The sequence below is a fragment of the Anabrus simplex genome, chromosome 2 (genome assembly GCF_040414725.1).
Source record: "Anabrus simplex isolate iqAnaSimp1 chromosome 2, ASM4041472v1, whole genome shotgun sequence".
Taxonomy (NCBI): domain Eukaryota; kingdom Metazoa; phylum Arthropoda; class Insecta; order Orthoptera; family Tettigoniidae; genus Anabrus; species Anabrus simplex.
In genome coordinates, this window is record NC_090266.1 from 522352751 (window position 1) to 522372069 (window position 19319).

Here is a 19319-nt window from a genome sequence, read left to right on the forward strand (position 1 = left end):
ACCGTTGTGGCTTAGTCTCTGCAGCATAAAACGTATGAGTTAACAGTTCCCCTCCCACACGAACAATATAAAAAGTTACGTCGGTTCCTATTGGTCAGTTTTTATAAGCAGAGTCGAGTGGAGAGGGGGGCACTTTCCTCCCCTCCATGCCCTTCGTCACATATTTCTCGTTCTCTTTCCACTTAAAAGAAAGTATTTTAACATGAAGTTCGGATTACGTCGATGTTGCTTGAATCCAGCACTCATTCTTTACTCACAATCAGTCCACTTATTTCAGTCAGCAGCATTAAGGCGGCCGCAACCGTCTCAACCTATTCATTCACGTGTTCAGTGTTCAGCTGTTTACTTCTCTTTCTCCTACCCTCCCCCTCATCTCCCCTACTCCTGGCTACTAGCTCACTCTTATGTCTGCGTATCACACTTACTCACTCTTACGCAGTTCCCAAATGTTACCGTGTTTACCTCGTTCCCAGACCGCAGTCCCCGTCTTGTTATTGTTCATACTCCACTTTCTCTCCTTCCCTATTCTGTCTGTCTATCCGTCCGCTCCGTCTCACGGAGTTAATCCTTCCTAATAGCTAAGTCACACATCGCAATAAAAAGAAGAAAAACGCATAGCAGTGAATTCACTCCAAGGCCTTTCAAATACTAGCCTATCGTAACAACACCCCACATAAATTAATAACAATGCATTTCGATTGAAACGACGCACTGAAGTTAAAAGCAATTACGCTCAAGGATGTACAGTAAGAATGGCAGGTGAATACCAAAGCATGATAATATAAATTACAAACAGCTTAGAGTAGATGTAGGTGGTTTTAGTTATACGGAAATAAAATAGTTAGCCTAGGATGAAGTGGTTTGAATGCGCCATCAAACATTATAACAACTTGCTTTACGTTGCACCGACACAGGTAGGTCTTATGGCGACGATGGGATAGGAAAGGGCTCGGAGTGGGAAGGAAGCGACCTTGACCTTAATTAAGGTTCAGCACCATCATCTGCCTGGTATGAAAATGGGAAACCATGGAAAACCATCTATAGGACTGTCGACAGTAAGGTTCGAACCCACTATCTCTCGAATACAACTGAAAGCTACGTGACCGAAATCGCGCAACCACTTGTTCGTCAAATATGATTATTATTTCGTATTAATAATAATAATAATAATAATAATAATAATAATAATAATAATAATAATAATAATAATAATAATACAGTGGAACATTTTAAATTCGAGCCTGAAATGTCAAGAAAAAACAATCAAATTCACCACGAATTCGAATGTTGATGGCGTTTGGCTTCCGAATAGGCCTGATGCAGGTCTTTCCATCTGACTCCCATGGGTAACCTGCGCGTCTATGAGGATGAGTCCCTACCTAGGATAAAATCTAATGTTGAAAACGGCACAAACACCCAGTCTCCGAGTCAGAGGCAACAACGTATGAAAGTTAAAATCCCCTACGCACTCTGTGTACCAAAAGTGATCTACAAATCTACACGCATAATCATGCCTTTATATATGACGTGAACGACGACTCAGGACGCATATGCCAATGGTCTTATCATCCTGCACTTACAGTGAAAGCAGTGAAATAGCAATTCTGTTAGGTTCCCAATAACGTCACGCACCGCTTAAAGGAATATTTTTTTTCAGTCAATACTAGTGAACGAAATTCAATTGCAGTAGTAAACAAAGTCAAAAACCTAGGACTCTTTGTGGGCATGATCATGGTTGTAGGTGTTTTATTCTCCCAAAATACAACTCCTCAATTGTAATCACGTTGGCAGAGTGGACCTCGAACCAGCTCTCAGATCCAGGTAAAATGTCCTGCCCTAGCCGGGAATCAAACCCCGGGTCTCCGGCTAAGAGACAGGCATGCTACACCTACACCACAGGCGTTTTATTCCCCCATTCTATTCAAACAACCCAGAGAATAAATGCCACCATGTGAGAAAATTACTGTAATAATAATAATAATAATAATAATAATAATAATAATAATAATGTGAGTGACCTCCAGAGATGCCTGGCGCAGGTTTTCCGAGCTGACTCCGTATTGGCGACCTGCGCCTGTGAGAATGGGGCCCTACATATGATGAATTCTAACGCTGAAGACGGCACACACACCCCGCCCCCGACCCATCGTAATTAACCAATGAAGGTTAATATCCACTCGCCGGCCGGGAGTCGAACCCATGACCCTCTGTACCAAAGCTCAGTACGCTAACCATTTAGCCATGGAGCCGCACATTATTGAAATAAAGTCCATTTTTGGTCAAAGTGTCGATTACAACTGTCTATGCACATTACTTTTCAAGTTTTAGCGAATTCATGATACTTGTGTTCGATTTAAATCGCGGGACAGCGTTTACACGGGCGGAGGAGTCTTCACTTTTACTATGTTCAGTCGCATATTGATCCTAAATACTGTACATCAGAAGACATCGGCTCTCAGTTCCATTACCATTCACCCTCCACCAGTCTACCGATCTGCTGATCAGCTGGATGCAACAAGCCAATTGTTGTCGGGCCAATGACCTAGACGTTAGACCCCCTTTAAACAACAAGTAAGGATCATTTGTTTTCTCTGCAAGATGTACCTGGAATTTTCTTCTACCTATTGATATTATTAGGAGCATTTCGAGCATCGTATACTAAGAAGCAATGCAGCAAACGAATTGTTAAATATATATAAAAGAATACCATTAGAATACAAATATAGTAACATTAAGCAGTAATTGACGCTGTATGTCCGCCTATGTGGTGTAGTGGTTAGCGTGATTAGCTGCCACCCCCGGAGGCCCGGGTTCGATTCCCGGCTCTGCCACGAAATTTGAAAAGTGGTATGAGGGCTGGAACGGGGTCCACTCAGCCTCGGGAGGTCAACTGAGTAGAGGTGGGTTCGATTCCCACCTCAGACATCCTGGAAGTGGTTTTCCGTGGTTTCCCACTTCTCCTCCAGGCGAATGCCGGGATGGTACCTAACATAAGGCCACGGCCGCTTCCTTCCCTCTTCCTTGCCTATCCCTTCCAATCTTCCCATCCCTCCACAAGGCCCCTGTTCATCATAGCAGGTGAGGCCGCCTGGGCGAGGTACTGGTCATTCTCCCCAGTTGTATCCCAGACCAAGAGTCTGAAGCTCCAGGACACTGCCCTTGAGGCGGTAGAGGTGGGATCCCTCGCTGTGTCCGAGGGAAAAGCCGACCCTGGAGGGTAAACAGATGATGATGATGAATTGACGCTGTATTCTTATTTAAAAGTAGCATTACGTAATAAGTTAAAATCAATTAGTTACAAGATTACGTTAAGTTATGCCCCTACAAATTTTAATTGTAAGACAATTTTTCCAATTTTTAGTGCAGGTGAATGTATGTTCGGACAGAACAGCAGGCTTCAGAGCCTGAGGCCTGCCATATAAATAAATAAATAAATAAATAAATAAATAAATAAATAAATAAATAAATAAATAAATAATATGTCCGGTTCTGTGGTGTAGTGGTTAGCGTGATTAGCTGCCACCCCTGGAGGCCCGGGTTCGATTCCCGGCTCTGCCACGAAATTTGAAAAGTGGTACGAGGGCTGGAACGGGGTCCACTCAGCCTCGGGAGGTCAACTGAGTAGAGGTGGGTTCGATTCCCACCTCAGCCATCCTGGAAGTGGTTTTCCGTGGTTTCCCACTTCTCCTCCAGGCGAATGCCGGGATGGTACCTAACTTAAGGCCACGGCCGCTTCCTTCCCTCTTCCTTGCCTATCCCTTCCAATCTTCCCATCCCTCCACAAGGCCCCTGTCCAGCATAGCAGGTGAGGCCGCCTGGGCGAGGTACTGGTCATTCTCCCCAGTTGTATCCCCCGACCAAGAGTCTGAAGCTCCAGGACACTGCCCTTGAGGCGGTAGAGGTGGGATCTCTCGCTGAGTCCGAGGGAAAAACCGAACCTGGAGGGTAAACAGATAATGATGATGATGATGAAATAATATTCTTTCCAGTTTACTGTGGTCAGTATTTGATGTGAATTTTGCGCAGTTTCACGGCCGGATGCCGTCCCTGACTCTAAAACTATATGGTAGGATCACTATTGCGTGTTCCTGAAGTGGTTGGTTGTGTGGTGCGCTATATGTAGATGACTAGAAGTATACAAAGACGAGAAGGTCATGCGTGGCGCAGACGGCAGCGCGTCGGCCTCGAACCGGTGGATACCGTGGTTCAAATCTCGGTCATTCCATGTGAGATTTTTGCTGGACATAGCGGAGGCGAGACAGGTTTTTCTCCGGGTACTTCGGTTTTCCCTGTCTTCTTTCATTCCAGCAACACTCTCCATTCTCATTTCATACCATCTAGGCCTATTAGACATTAATAAATCACTTCGGGAGTGGCGAACTCAACGTACTAATAGCCTATATATGATTCATTCATTACATCCATGACCCGGTCCATGACTGGAAAACAGGTTGTAGGTTTTCATTTTCATATTAAGACGAATACTAACACCTAGTCTCAAGGAATTAACTGTACGCAGTTAAAATCTCTAGCCCGACCGGCAATCGAAGGCCAGAATGCTGACCATTCAGCAAGGAGCTGATAAATACAGTAAATAAATAAATAGTCCTCCTCTGTGGTGTAGTGGTTAGTGTGATTAGCTGCCATCCCCGGAGGCCCGGGTTCGATTCCCGACTCTGCCACGACATTTGAAAAGTGGTACGAGGGCTGGAACGGGGTCCACTCAGCCTCGGGAGGTCAACTGAGTAGAGGTGGGTTCGATTCCCACTTCAGCCATCCTCGAAGTGGTTTTCCGTGGTTTCCCACTTCTCCTCCAGGCAAATGCCGGGATGGTACCTAACTTAAGGCCACGGCCGCTTCCTTCCCTCTTCCTTGTATATCCCTTCAAATCTTCCCATCCCCCCACAAGGCCCCTGTTCAGCATAGCAGATGAGGCCGCCTGGGCGAGGCACTGGTCATCCTCCCCAGTTGTATCCCTCGACCCAGAGTCTGATGCTCCAAGACACTGCCCTTGAGGCGGTAGAGGTGGGATCCCGCGCTGAGTCCGAGGGAAAAGCCAACCCTGGAGGGTAAACAGATTAAGAAAGGAAGAATAAATAAATAAATAAATAAATAAATAAATAAATAAATAAATAAATAAATAAATAAATACATGTTGGAATATCCGATGTGACGGGTAACACTGTTGAATGAGAAAATTGAACTTGTCGATAAGCAACATTTCCAATAAGCTTTTTCTTACAATTTGCTTTACGTGGCACCGACATAGATAGCTCTTATGGTGACGATGGGAGAGGAAAATGCTAGGAGTGGGAAGGAAGCAGCCGTGGCCTTAGTTAGGGTACAGTCACAACATTTGCCTGGTGTGAAAATGAGAAAGCATCGAAAAACATCTTCAGGGCTGCCGACAGTGGGGTTCGAACTCACTATCTCCCGAATACAAGTTCAGAGCTGCCCAACCCTAACTGCATGGCCAGCTCGCTTGGTTTTCCGATAAGCCGAAGATGGTGTATCTCCGACGACATTCGAAATGATAATATATGTGGATTGTTTAGAAGCCATTTTTTTTTGTTTTCTTGATGATGATACTTGTTGTTTAAAGGGGCATCGACCCCTCTTGTTTTCTTATTAGAATTCTAAATAACTTGCGTTTTCTAATTGATCAGCACGTTAATTATCAAGTCTAATTGCCTTGAGTGAAAATTTTAATTAATGGTTATGTGTTTGCTAATTTAAAACCTACAACGAAAACAACATAACCACTTACGTATTTGAAGAGCAGTATTAAGTATGCCAATACCGAATCCACAATTGATGTTTCTTATATGCTGGCGTGTTTCAATCGGTTAAAACGAAGATTATGAACATCGATTTCCCCATAGCACAACAGCCCCGAAGGGCCATGGCCTACCAAGCGACCGCTGCTCAGCCCGAAGGCCTGCAGATTATGAGGTGTCGTGTGATCAGCATGACGAATCCTCTCGGCCGTTATTCTTGGTTTTCTAGACCGATGAATATCGATTTAGTCTAAAATAATTTGATGATAATTTGTTTAATAAGACAGTTCAATCTTCAAATTTAATCTAAGGCTCCATGCCCTATTAAAAATTTGGAGTGCATATTCTGAAAGGAATGAATCGAGACCTACTTGCAAATCATCATCATCATCTGTTTACCCTCCAGGTTCGGTTTTTCCCTCGGACTTAGCGAGGGATCCCACCTCTACCGCCTCAAGGGCAGTGTCCTGGAGCTTCAGACTCTTGGTCGGGGGATACAACTGGGGAGAATGACCAGTACCTCGCCCAGGCGGCCTCACCTGCTATGCTGAACAGGGGCCTTGTGGAGGGATGGGAAGATTGGAAGGGATAGGCAAGGAAGAGGGAAGGAAGCGGCCGTGGCCTTAAGTTAGGTACCATCCCGGCATTCGCCTGGAGGAGAAGTGGGAAACCACGGAAAACCACTTCGAGGATGGCTGAGGTGGGAATCGAACCCACCTCTACTCAGTTGACCTCCCGAGGCTGAGTGGACCCCGTTCCAGCCCTCGTACCACTTTTCAAATTTCGTGGCAGAGCCGGGAATCGAACCCGGACCTCCGGGGGTGGCAGCTAATCACGCTAACCACTACACCACAGAGGCGGCCCTACTTGCAAATACTAATTATTAATACAGGTTTTTTTTCTTACGTATGCCAGTGTTTGTGGTATTTTACCTCCTCATCATTTTCATAAATTCCATTTTCCGCCCAAGTCAATTGAGGAACGTTTCTTCAAAAGCCGGTAACTGCGTGAAAAGTAATTTGGAGATATTTCTGTTTTTTGTCTACGCCAGAAGGGTTTAAGTTCTTTTCAATGACGTTTCTGCATTTCAGATGTCAGATCGAACATCTGAAATACAGAAACGCCATTGAAAAGGCATGGATAAAAATTTGAAATAAAATATCTGAAACGGTTTTTCACGCAGTTATCAACTTTTGAAAAATCGCTGCTCAACTGGGCATCAGTAACACGAACACTTAATGCAAATCACATATTGTTTTAATGTACAACAATGCATTCTTTTGTAATAAACTATTGATTTTTTCGCGCCATTTACCTTTGCCTATTCCATGTATGTACCTCATAGAATCACAGAGGAGATGGGTGATCAGTGGGCAGTTCCTCGCTCTTGAGGAAGTTATTCCATCCGTGAAGAAAGATTTCTAAACGGTTGTCTGTTGTGTTCCTTCATGACAGAAATTCCACGAATCCTGCTACCTGTCGTGTTCCTTCATGACAGAAATTCCACGAATCCTGCTACCTGTTTCATCAGTGTTGCAGAAGTGGAGTGAGCTGGATTCAGGACTGCAATTAGTACTGCCAGCATTTCTAAGTTGTAAAATGTATATTGATTTTCAGCCTTCTTCTTCTTCTGCTTAATCGGTTTACCCTCCAGGGTTGGTTTTTCCCTCGGACTCAGCGAGGGATTCCACCTCTACCGCCTCAAGGGCGGTGTCCTGGAGCGTGAGACTTTGGGTCGGGGGATACAACTGGGGAGAATGACCAGTACCTCGTCCAGGCGACCTCACCTGCTATGCTGAACAGGGGCCTTGTCGGGGGATGGGAAGATTGGAAGGGATAGACAAGGAAGAGGGAAGGAAGGGGCCGTTTCTTTAAGTTAGCTACCATCTCGGCATTTGCCTGGAGGAGAAGTGGGGAAACCACGGAAAAACACTTCGAGGATGGCTGAGGAGCGAATCGAACCCACCTCTACTCAGTTGACCTCCCGAGGCTGAGTGGACCCCGTTCCAGCCCTCGTACCACTTTTCAAATTTCGTGGCAGAGCCGGGAATCGAAACCGAGCCTCTGGGGATGGCAGCTAATCATACTAACCACTACACCACAGAAGCGGACGAGTCTCTTTCAGTCAGTCAAAATTTCGCACAAACTAGGAAAAGACCATGAATTCTCGGGTAAACTTTATTACACTAAAGAAAATCATAGGTTTCTTCCTGATGCCATAATCAAACTAGAACAATCGGATATGTCCCTTGTGAGTGTGGTGTAAGGTAAGACTGCCAGCCACGCGACGTGCCTGCCGCTTACCCGGAGGCCCCGGATTCGATTCCCTGCCAGGTCTGGGATTTTTACCTGAATCTGAGGACTGTTCCGAGGTCCACTCTGTCTACCTGCTTACAATTGAGGAGCTTTCTGACGGTGCGACGGCGGCGCCGGTCTAGAAAGTCAAGAATAACGGCCGAGATGATTCGTCGTGCCGAGCACACGACACGGCGTTCGGGCTGAGCAGCGGTCACTTGTTAGGCCATGGCCCTTCGGGGCTGTTGCGCCATAGGTTTTGGCTTTGTTTGGCAAGGTAAGGGTGCATTAATGATTTTTTAAAGTAAGAACAGAAGAGCTGTAATTAAGCGTCTGATTGTTTCAGGTTTATTGAGCTGTTTGGAAAGTCCTGAGAAGTATGTATAAACTTTCGGTCTTTGGTTGTACAACTTTAAAACATACCGATATGTTGCAGGCCTACGCTTGTAACCATTTCCAATATGATTCTTTGTCTACATTTCGAGAGATCGGGCTATGCGACACCAGTCGTATAGGTGTAAGCTTGTATTTGGAAGATTTGGATGAGGGGTAGGGCTCGGGGGGGGGGGGGGGGGCGGACGTGGGGGCGAACGAACACGTTGGCAGCCCTAAAGATGATTTCCTGTGGTTTCCCCATTTTCGCCCCCCCAAAATTTCTTAATTAAGGCTACGGCAGCTACCTTCCCATTCTTCTGTCGTCGAGAACCTAAACCAGTTAGAGCGACCACTATCTCCCGAATGCAAGCTCACTGCTGCGCGACCCTAAGCGCATGGCCAACTCGCTCGGAAACAGAAGAAGCTGTGTGTTTGAACTAATGATGATGATGATGATGATTATGATACTTGGTGTGGTTTTTAGAGGCCATACTTTGTGCTCATCTCTCCTTGTTTGTATTAAGTTTTCAAAAAAAGGTATCATTTTCGATTATAATGCTAAACCTTTATGAAACCTCAACCTCCACCTCTACCAGATTAAGGGCATCTCCACCTCCACCTCCGCCTGTACCTCCAACTCTACAGAGGTTCAATTATCAGTCGGAATAGAGAGTTAAGATGTTTTATTTGACTCAGAACACCACCACAGCGTCCGAAAGAAGCCTCAATAGCACTCAAAAGAAGTTTTGTAGGCCCAAAGGAGGTCCGATAGCCGCCGCAACTCCCAGCATGATGTTATGAGAAAAAAATAAAAATGAAAATAAGAAATGTACACTATCTACATGCTCCCTATCGCACGAATACTCAAAGGAAGCTCTACAGTACTCAAAAAGAAGTCATATAAAACCCAAAAGAAGTCCCGTAGCACCCAAACGACTTCTCATAATGCCCAAAGGAGATTCTATAATGCCAAAGATACGTTCTAAAATCCTAAAGGAAGCCTGGATAATGACAAAAACGAGCCCTACAGCACTCAAACAGTCTTGAAAAGGTCCCAAAGCGCCCAAGACAAGTCCCAAATTGTCCAGAAGAAGCCCTTTTGCGCCTTGAAGCAGCCCAAATGATGCTCTGTAGCACCTATAGCACCTATGTTCTGTATATCCCTACAGCGCTTGAAAAATGCTCCGTAGCACTTCCAAAAGATACGCTGTGGCATCCCTAAAAGTACCCAAGAAATGCTTAAAAGATTCACCGTAGCACTCTCAAAGGAGCCTCCCATAGTACACAAAAAAGGCTATAGCCCTTTATCAGCTCTGAAACCTTGAGATAGCGTACGGTTAAACTTGCAGTCTTATGTAGATAGCCTGGATATTGAACTTAGGTCAATAAGGTTGGCACCTTGGTGAGGTAAGTCTGCACACGTAGCCAGCCACGCCCACATTCCAAATCGCTCGCGAAGTAACGTCACAACAATAATCATAATAATGAGCGTCTATTCAGTAAGATTAGCAGCTCTGTGAGATTAGGCCTGGACTCGAATCCAAGCCTATTACGTTAAGCTTGCACACGTAGCCACCCGCCTTACTTTTCAAATTGCCCCGCCAGTTAGCGTCACACTTTTCAAATCTACGCGCTGTGACGTCACACACTCAACAGTCCGTCAGCGCTTGGTCTACCTTCGGCATAAGCTTGTGTAGTGGATTGTGACTGAAGATAAAAAATGTATCTGGAGGAATTCCAAAAGTACTTTCTATGAACCAATCCCTCACAATTAGACGATCAGCTCGGAGTGTAATGGAAGGGTTCTAGAAATGACACGTATACATTCAACCAAACACAATAATTGTAGTGTTCGAATAATACAAAGAGAGGTCTCACGTATCATTCCGTCAAGCTAAAAATGTTATAAGTATATATTTGGACGCAGTGGATGATGTCATTAGTGATGGATTTATTTTCTATTCTGTCCTAAATGGAATAAGTCAAATTAATGTGAAATGCAGACCAGAAGAGATGCCTAACCCACAGCAAAACTGAAGTCAAACTACAGGGTGTGTTAGAACTATACCGACAAAATTTTTTTATCAGGGATGCTCTTCGTGTTAAGAAAGATGGTGCAATCGGATTGGCGGAGAAAATGAGGTCACTTATCTTACTTCCAGGCGCGCGATTCAAATTGACGAACTCGTTATATTTGCTGTGCCAGAGCACAAGCCGCTGCCGTGCTTCAGGGAAGAGAAGGGGAGGGAGGGGAAGTGGGGTGTATGATGGAGACAGAGATAATGCTCCGCGCGTATGCACAAGTTTCCTCGTTCGACTCGCACGGGATTGTTCTTGTCTCTTACAGGCAATATCCACAGTTCGTTTATTGAACAGCCGTAACTGCACACACAGTACAAGAACACACTGTAATTAAGACATACTTGTCAGTCAAAGAATGCACCAGATCGCTTCTCCTCTCATCTGTTGGTAGCAGTAACGTTCTATATTATTTAACATGCTCGAAGATACAACGCTGCCACCCCACGATTGTGTATTCCTTCACTCACAACATTGTAAATGGAATGAAATACAGAACGAGGGGAAAATACGCCCAGTGGTTTGATTACAGTAGATGTTCAATATGCTCCCCTCCCACTTCGACGCACATTTCACAACGGTGTAGTAGTGACTTTTGGACTCTGTTCAGGATGTGTAATGTGTCGCGAACGACCTGGAAAGCTCCCTGTATTCTTCGTACAAGTTCATCTTCTCTTTCTACCGGGTTCGCAAAGTAGTCAATTTGTGCAGAACAAGTTGTACACTGCCTACTGGGGCTGCGAAGCGACTATGCGAAACTAACGAGAAAATTGCGCATTCGCACAGAGCATTACCTCTGTCTCCCACTTCCCACTTCCACTCCCTTCCCTCCTCTGACGCACAGCAACAGGCAGGCTCTCTGGCATAGCAAATATGGCAAGTTCTTCAATTTGAATTGCGCGCCGAAAAGTAACAAATTAACCTCATTTTCTCGAATAAAAACCATTTTCTCCGCCGACCAGATTGCACCATTGTTCTTAATATAACGCGGAGAGCACCCCTGATTTTTTTTTCGCTGGATCAAAGCAGCCTTCGAGCTGAAAACTCAACATACATACACACACACACACACACACACACATATATATAATTTTTGGTATTTCTGTATCGGTCATGTCCAAAGCTACAAGGAAATGTACTTTTTACTTTTCCATAATTTCTTCCTGTCTGTATGTGTGTGTACGCGCATCACGAGAAAACGGCCGAAGAGAATTTAATGAAAATCGGTACGTAAAGTCGGGGAATGAACCCCTACAATCTAGGCTATACAACATTTTATTCACGTTGAATGAAATGATAGTTTAGGGGAAGGCCTAAAACGTAATACTCAAGTATTTATGTTTTATTAGTGGTCCTACAAATGAATACTACATCACTAAAGTTATATAGAATTACATTTCCGGTCATTTGTGTCTTATACATTTTTACCGTACCGGCTATGATAACAGAGATATTCATGAATTTGTATTTTTGTTCCTAAGTCCATGTCAACGCCGAGCCACGAAAAAATAGGTTAACAGAATTTAATAAAAATCGGAGAGTCGGGGAATAAGAAACCATAGTATAGGCCATAAACAATTGTACTCACCCTGAATGAAATGGTAGTTTAGGGGAAGGCGCCTAAAATTTAAGTTGTAAATACCTACGTTATTGGTCCTATCGAAAAGTACTATATAACAAAAGTTACCGTATAGAGAATACAATTTCCGATCATTTATGTTTTATCCAGTTTTACCGTACCGACTATGGTAAGAGTGGTATTTCAGAGTCGGAAGAAAACTAAATGTGAAGGCCTACAATGTCGAAAGCTCATAAAATTGATCAAAAATAACATTACATTGGCCATTGTTTGTTGTGATGTTCTTTGTCTCTTTTGCTGCCACTCATCTCCGATAGATGGAATTACTGCTGCGTATCGAATATAACAGCCTGCCTGAATATTGGCGGGAAATAGCCGGGGAGTTAGATAACTTCCTTCTTCACATGCCTTTCCTCTGGTTCATAACACACTGGTTCATCATCGTCTTCCAGCAATTCGATCCCTAATCTGACGCGCTGATTTGAATCAGCAGTATGCAAACTTAACGGTATACGGCAAAGGGGTGTTCACAGCTGTCTGTTGTCTGGTCATTCCAGCTCTGGCACTGTTCGTTAAAAGTGAGGAAATGTGTGGTTTTTCATTTGTTCGAGTATTTCATACGATAGCATTGCTTTTTAAGCACGACATTTCTACTGACGTCATTGTCATGACCTATGTTGATTTCAGTTGGGAAAACTACTAAGTCTTTCTGAGGATGTAAAAAAGGTAGGTGGAGACCGAGTGTCTGCCATTATAATGAAAATTCTCTAATCCAGTCTTTACATGAGAAAAGACGTTTGGTGACTTCCCAATCGCGTCTGGGGTAACGGTAAGAATTATGCAATTTAATACAATCTTACAATGTGTACACTACCTAACCTAGAATTCTGTATACAATGTAGAATTCCGTAGCGAAGGACGGGAACATCAGATACTACATACATACATAGTTCTGATACACTTTGTATAACGTATATCAAACCATGAACGGAACTAATACAACCACTACTTATGCTACAAATTACGATCATTAGGCCAGCTGGGAGATTAATTTTGAAAGACGTTCGCCTTTTGCACTGAAGGTTACAGAATCGATTTCTGGTATAGATTTCTTCGGAAACTTCAATGGAGGACACTTGTCTACTAGGTTTCTGGTATGACAAACAGCCATGATACGATATCTATCATGTCAATAAGCAGTTAATAATAATGATACTCGTTTTACAGCTCACTAACTATTTTTACGATTTTCGGAGACCCAAGATTCCATAATTTTACCCACAAGAGTTCTTTTACGTGCAGGTAAATTTACCGACACGAAGCTAGCATATATGAGCACCTTCAAATATCACTGGGCTGAGCTTGGATCGAACCCGGCAACTTGAGATCCGAACTCAGCCTGGCCGTTCATCAGTTAAAGGATTATTATTATATTCATACCCATTGAAAACAAACACTAGTATAAACACGATGGTAGTCTTGCTTTATTCCTTTCAATGAGACTCAGTAGCATGAATGCAGTAGTGTGCAATGCTGTGAACTCAGTTTATCATTCCTCTGACCTGTGGCCAGTGAGTGAGTAGTGTGATGTCATCCAATATGACGTCAAGTTAGGAACACAGCGCAGACTAAACAAAGGCTCCTGTAACAAGTCACCACGTGCTTTCCTCGTCTACTTTAACGAACGGGTCGGCGCGATTTCTTTTCTTCAGCCTTGTTATAAGTTCACTGGGAAGAGCTTATTCTGATAAGTTAATCAGACGTTTACACGTGCTTCTTTCCCACTTCTGCACGTAGCAGGGCAGTTGAATTCTGAGTTACGAAGGACATAATTGTTCAGAGGCTTTTTTCGTAAGCTTTCTCACTGAGGTGGTCGTAGTTTGAACTCCAAACAACGCACAAGGATTTCTTTCCATACAAAGTTATGTCCGGGAGATATGAGTTCCTCTAAAATTGTATACATGATAATGATATTAAGAATTATTTGCTTACAACTTATGTCAGCAACAACGTGAATTTTGCCATTGGGGTCGGGAAAAATATATGGAAGGTTTAACTACTGTCACATTGTATAATCTGTCTGAATAAACTAACGAAAGTCGGAGCAAAGGAGAAATTTATATTATTATTATTATTATTATTATTATTATTATTATTATTATTATTATTATTATTATTACAAGAACATCAACCATTTTTGGTGACCGGGCGAGTTGGCTGTGCGAGCAGGGGCGCGCAGCTGTGAGCTTGCATCTGGGAGAAAGTGGGTTCGAACCCCACTGTCGGCAGCCCTGAAGATGTTTTCCGTGGTTTTCCATTTTCACACCAGGCAAATGCTGGGAATTTACCTTAATGAAGGACACGACTGCTTCCTTCCCACTCCTAGGCCTTTCCTATCCCATCGTCGCCATAAGTCCTATCTGTGTCAGTGCGACGTAAAGCAGATTAAAAAAATTGTTGAGGTATATTGACAGTATACGCTGTTTTCAGATATGGTTAGAATAATTTTCTCTCCAACTGAGTTGGCTACGTGATAGGGTCGCGTAGCTGTGAGCTTGCATTTCGGAGATGGTGGGTTCAAAACCCACCATTGGCAGCCTTGAAGATATTTTATCGTGGTTTCCCATGTTTACACTAGACAAATGCTTTTCTATCCCATCGTCGCCGGAAAACCTACTGAGTTAGTGAGACGTCAAACTACTAGCAAATAAATAAATAAATAAATAAATAAATAAATAAATAAATAAATAAATAAATAAATAAATAAATAAATAAATAAATAAATAAATAAATAAATAAATAAATAAATAAATAAATAAATAAATTAATTGTCCGGCTCCATGGCTACATGGTTAGCGTGCTGGCCTTTGGTCATAGGGGTCCCGGGTTCGATTCCCGGTAGGGTCGGGAATTTTAACCATCATTGGTTAATTTCGCTGGCACGGGCCTGGGTGCATGTGTTGTCTTCATCATCATTCCATCCTTATCACGACGCGCAGGTCGCCTGCAGGAGTCAAATCAAAAGACCTGCACGTGGCGAGCCGAACATGTCCTCGGACACTCCCGGCACTAAAAGCCATACGCCACTTAATTTAATTTAATTTAATTTAATTTAATTAATTACTTAAATAAAATACTGCACCCTTTTCAAATTCTATGGGTGCAGTACTCTCATTAATTTCTCTGGCGAGGTCTTCATATCGCTGAAAACGTCGCTCACCGTCTAGTACGCATGCTCAATATTAGCTGCCCGAGGAAAACTTTTTCATAGGAGAACAATAAACTGAAAGTTTTCCTTTGGGTACCGGTAGTGCAAAAAGTATCTGCCAGTGAGCAGGAAGACGATCTTATTGGTGATTAGTATTACATATCACAAATTGGTCATCGTCACAGTTCACAAAATTATTAAGGCAGACTTTTTTTATCTGCACCATGGGCAGCGAATTAAGTCATTGCACTGATCACAAATGTTAACTCCGTCTAAATCAAATGCAAACTCTTACGGAGTGGCAAACTATTCAGGACGAACAGATGTATAACCACTCTTGAAGGACGCATCTTGAATTACCACGCTTTACAAATATCGTTCCGCGTTGTGATAGTACATATATCACACCCCCGAATTATATGTAGAAGTTAGAGATATTATTGTCAGTATTCGATTTATTATTATTATTATTATTATTATTATTATTATTATTATTATTATTATTATTATTATTATTATCATTAATAGTATCAGTATTTCATTTGTATATTTTGCCATTTATATTGGTAAGCTGGAAGATATCCACATATGTAGGTATGAGTAATTTGTTTTGCACGAGTGGGAAAACATTGCTTTAATAACTCTGGTAATTTGGATGAGTCATATGGCTACCCCAGTGTTTGTTGTGATGTACTTGTGTCGGGAAATTCATGAGTCATGTATATATCCCAGCCTGATGAGATGAGCTTGTTGTTGTATTAGGGAAGTTCCTTGAGTCATCCGAGGCAAACCCCAGAGTTTGTTTATCTCTTGGAAGCAAGGGGTCTTGACTAGAGATCACTTATGATTGGCTGGCAAGCACCAATCCAGACGTATCATCTGAGAGGAGGGGAATGTTGATGTCTATAAAGGTTGATCATACGGCGGCAACCAGGGACATTGTAAGGGTGATTGTAAAGGTGATTGTAAAGGAACGAGAAGGAAGATAACTACAACCAGTAACACTGTATGAAAGAACGACAACTGGCACACTGTACGGGAAGGAAGTGGTGCTGATACACGGTACTGGAGTGACACGGCTGCAATGGACTGGACTAAAAACGTCCGTGGAGCGTAGTCTTGTTATGTTCGTGGAAAGTGGCTGATTGTGGAGAGTGCTTGCGCATCAAGTGTTGTTGTACTTGTGGAGGTCTAGCATTATATGTCGGTGAAATCTATCTCAGACTTTCCATAATTTATGTTGAGGATCGACAGACGTGTGTATATATCCTTACAACAAGTGTTAAAATATGTGAACACAGTATTACAAGGTACAGTATCTGTGTGATGTGATAACTGCCGATTATGAGAATCGGTAAGTCGAATTGATACAGAGACAGTGAAGGGTATTTATCTTCATACCTGTACATTGTTCATCGGACTATTTACAAATGGTAGCTTAGTTCTCGCTTTCGTTTTCCCACGATTTTCATTATTGTTGTTGTTGTAAATATGGAGTCTTCCAGCAATATTTTATGTGTGTATTATATGTATAATGTTGTATGTTGATGAGGTGCTCATGCACGGAATTTGTTAAGAATATAGTTAGCTATTCTAGAATCAGTGGAGTTATTGATGAACCTAGGTGCAGTTCCTACCTATTTAGTCGTTTTCAGGAGGTTAGGTAAGGCTTGCAGCAGATGTACGATTACGCAGCATTATGTACACGCCCTGGGACATACAGTTTATCATGCTCTTATCTAAATTCGAGGGATCCATTCTGGTGAACTCTGGCGCCCATACTACGGACATTTCGGTTAATTATGCTTATTAATTTTATTAAGATTTTGAGTAATTTTATTTATATATTTTTATTCATGATTTTATTTATCAGTAAGCCATTAAATAGTTACAGCGTATGAAGTCGAGTAGTGGAAGTGTGAACAATACTAATAATACCATTCATTAAGAAGCCGGGGGTTGTGATGAAAGGCGTGAAGTTGTCGACCATAGTGCCCATAGCTAATACATTGATATGTAAGTAGAACACAGTCTGGCTCGATAAGGAAAGCTACGGGAAGCTGCAGAACTCCTCATTGCCTTAGTACGCCTTTTCACTGTGCCTAGGCTATACCTACAGTATAATAGCTGGTGTTGGAGCTGTTGAGGACTCAATCAGCCTTCGGGGTGGAGACTCAATATTCATAACAAGAATATGCATTTGACATCCATTTCGGGCCATTTTCATGCTTTAGGCATTAGCAGAGTAGCTTCGAACCTCATTCGGAGTTCGGTTACTTTGCCACGAATGTTTAAGTACTGTATCAGGCTGATGTGAATTTAGACTCAGGAACCCAATTCTCAGTGATTAATTGTGTTGATTAGATGTGAAGATTCCAAGGTATGTAGAGTTATTTAGTTCTTCTTTCTGGTTCAACCGTCTTGTTATTTCTGTACATTCCGTACAGTTTGCCGACGTTTCGAATACATTGCAGTATTCTTTGTCAAGGAGACTGAAATACCGCTACTCGAACCTAGGTAATCAGTTCCCCAGGCGCTAGCGATAAGCTATTAAGATGTACAGGCACAGAGGTTTTGAGGTTGACTAAGCTGGTGAACTGTCACTTACGTACGTAACTAAAGACTAGTGTCTTGAAGACTCGACTCTACAGTCACCTACTACGTACAAACTAACGGTCCATCAAATCCAGATCATTCAGATCGACAACTTACACGTCACAATACTGAGGTGCTCTTTCTTTGGATACCTACCCATAAAGGCATCCAACACAACGAATATGTTGACCGGCTCAATGGAGCAACAACGCATTTAGGCCAAAGCCTAGACCTAGATTCACCAGTGCCAATTCGAGACGTATCAAGCAGCGTACCAAGCCACGTATCAAGCAGCGTTCCCGAACGCACATTGAAGAAGAATGGAATATTACAAAAAAAGGCAATGGGGAAAACAATATGCTGCAGTACAACCATACCCTCCTCACTCACCTTGGTTCTGCAAATTGAATGCTTGTCGCCGATATGTCAATTCTCTTATTCGCATGAGGTTCAATCACGGCAGTTCCGCAAACCACCTCTACCGGATAGAAGTCCTAAACCCACCTTGCTATTCCTGTGACCGTCAAGCAATCGCTGACCTCAACCACATCTTCTCGTGCCGTCTTCATAATGTGCAGCGGAAAAAATTATTAACAACTTTGCTTTCAATCAACTTTCTTTCTTTCGTTACAATTTGCGTTACGTCGCACCGACACAAATAGGTCTTATGGCGACGATGGGATGAGAAAGGCCTAGGAGAGGGATTGAAGCAGCCTTGGCCTTAATTAAGGTACAGCCCCATCATTTGCCTGGTGCGAAAATGGGAAACCACGGGAAACCATCTTCAGGGCTGCCGACAGTGGGGTTCGAACCCACTATCTCCCGGATGCAAGCTCATAGCTGCGCGCCCCTAACCGCACGGCCAACTCGCCCGGTAATCAACTTTCAACTACCACTCAACACACAGTGCATTTTTTTATCCCAGCAACCAGAGGTGTACGCCTCTAATGCAATCGCCATATTCTTAAAATACACCGATTTAAGACTGCAAAGACTGACGTGCTACATCGGTAAAAAGAACAAAACGTACTACAGTTGCAGTGTTTAAATATCTTCTTTTTCCTCTGTGTATGTGAGTGTGTGTGTATTTGTGAGTGTGTATTCTGTAAGGACTTAGAAATATTGTATATTGTATGTTGGGAATTCAGACCAAAGGCTGGTTTGATCCTCTACAGCTCCACCAACAGCTGTCATAGATAGCCTAGGTGTCAATGAAGATGCATACTAGGAAATGAGGATGACGTAGTTTCCAGTTGCTTTCCTCACTGAGCCCGAAGTAGCTATTACATATCAGTCTGCCAAGCCCACTGAAATGAATGCACCAACCGACCGTATGAGCGATATTTTCACACCATTCATAACAGGGAATGTCTGCATAAGGAACGGTATTACTAGAATCACTCATACCTCG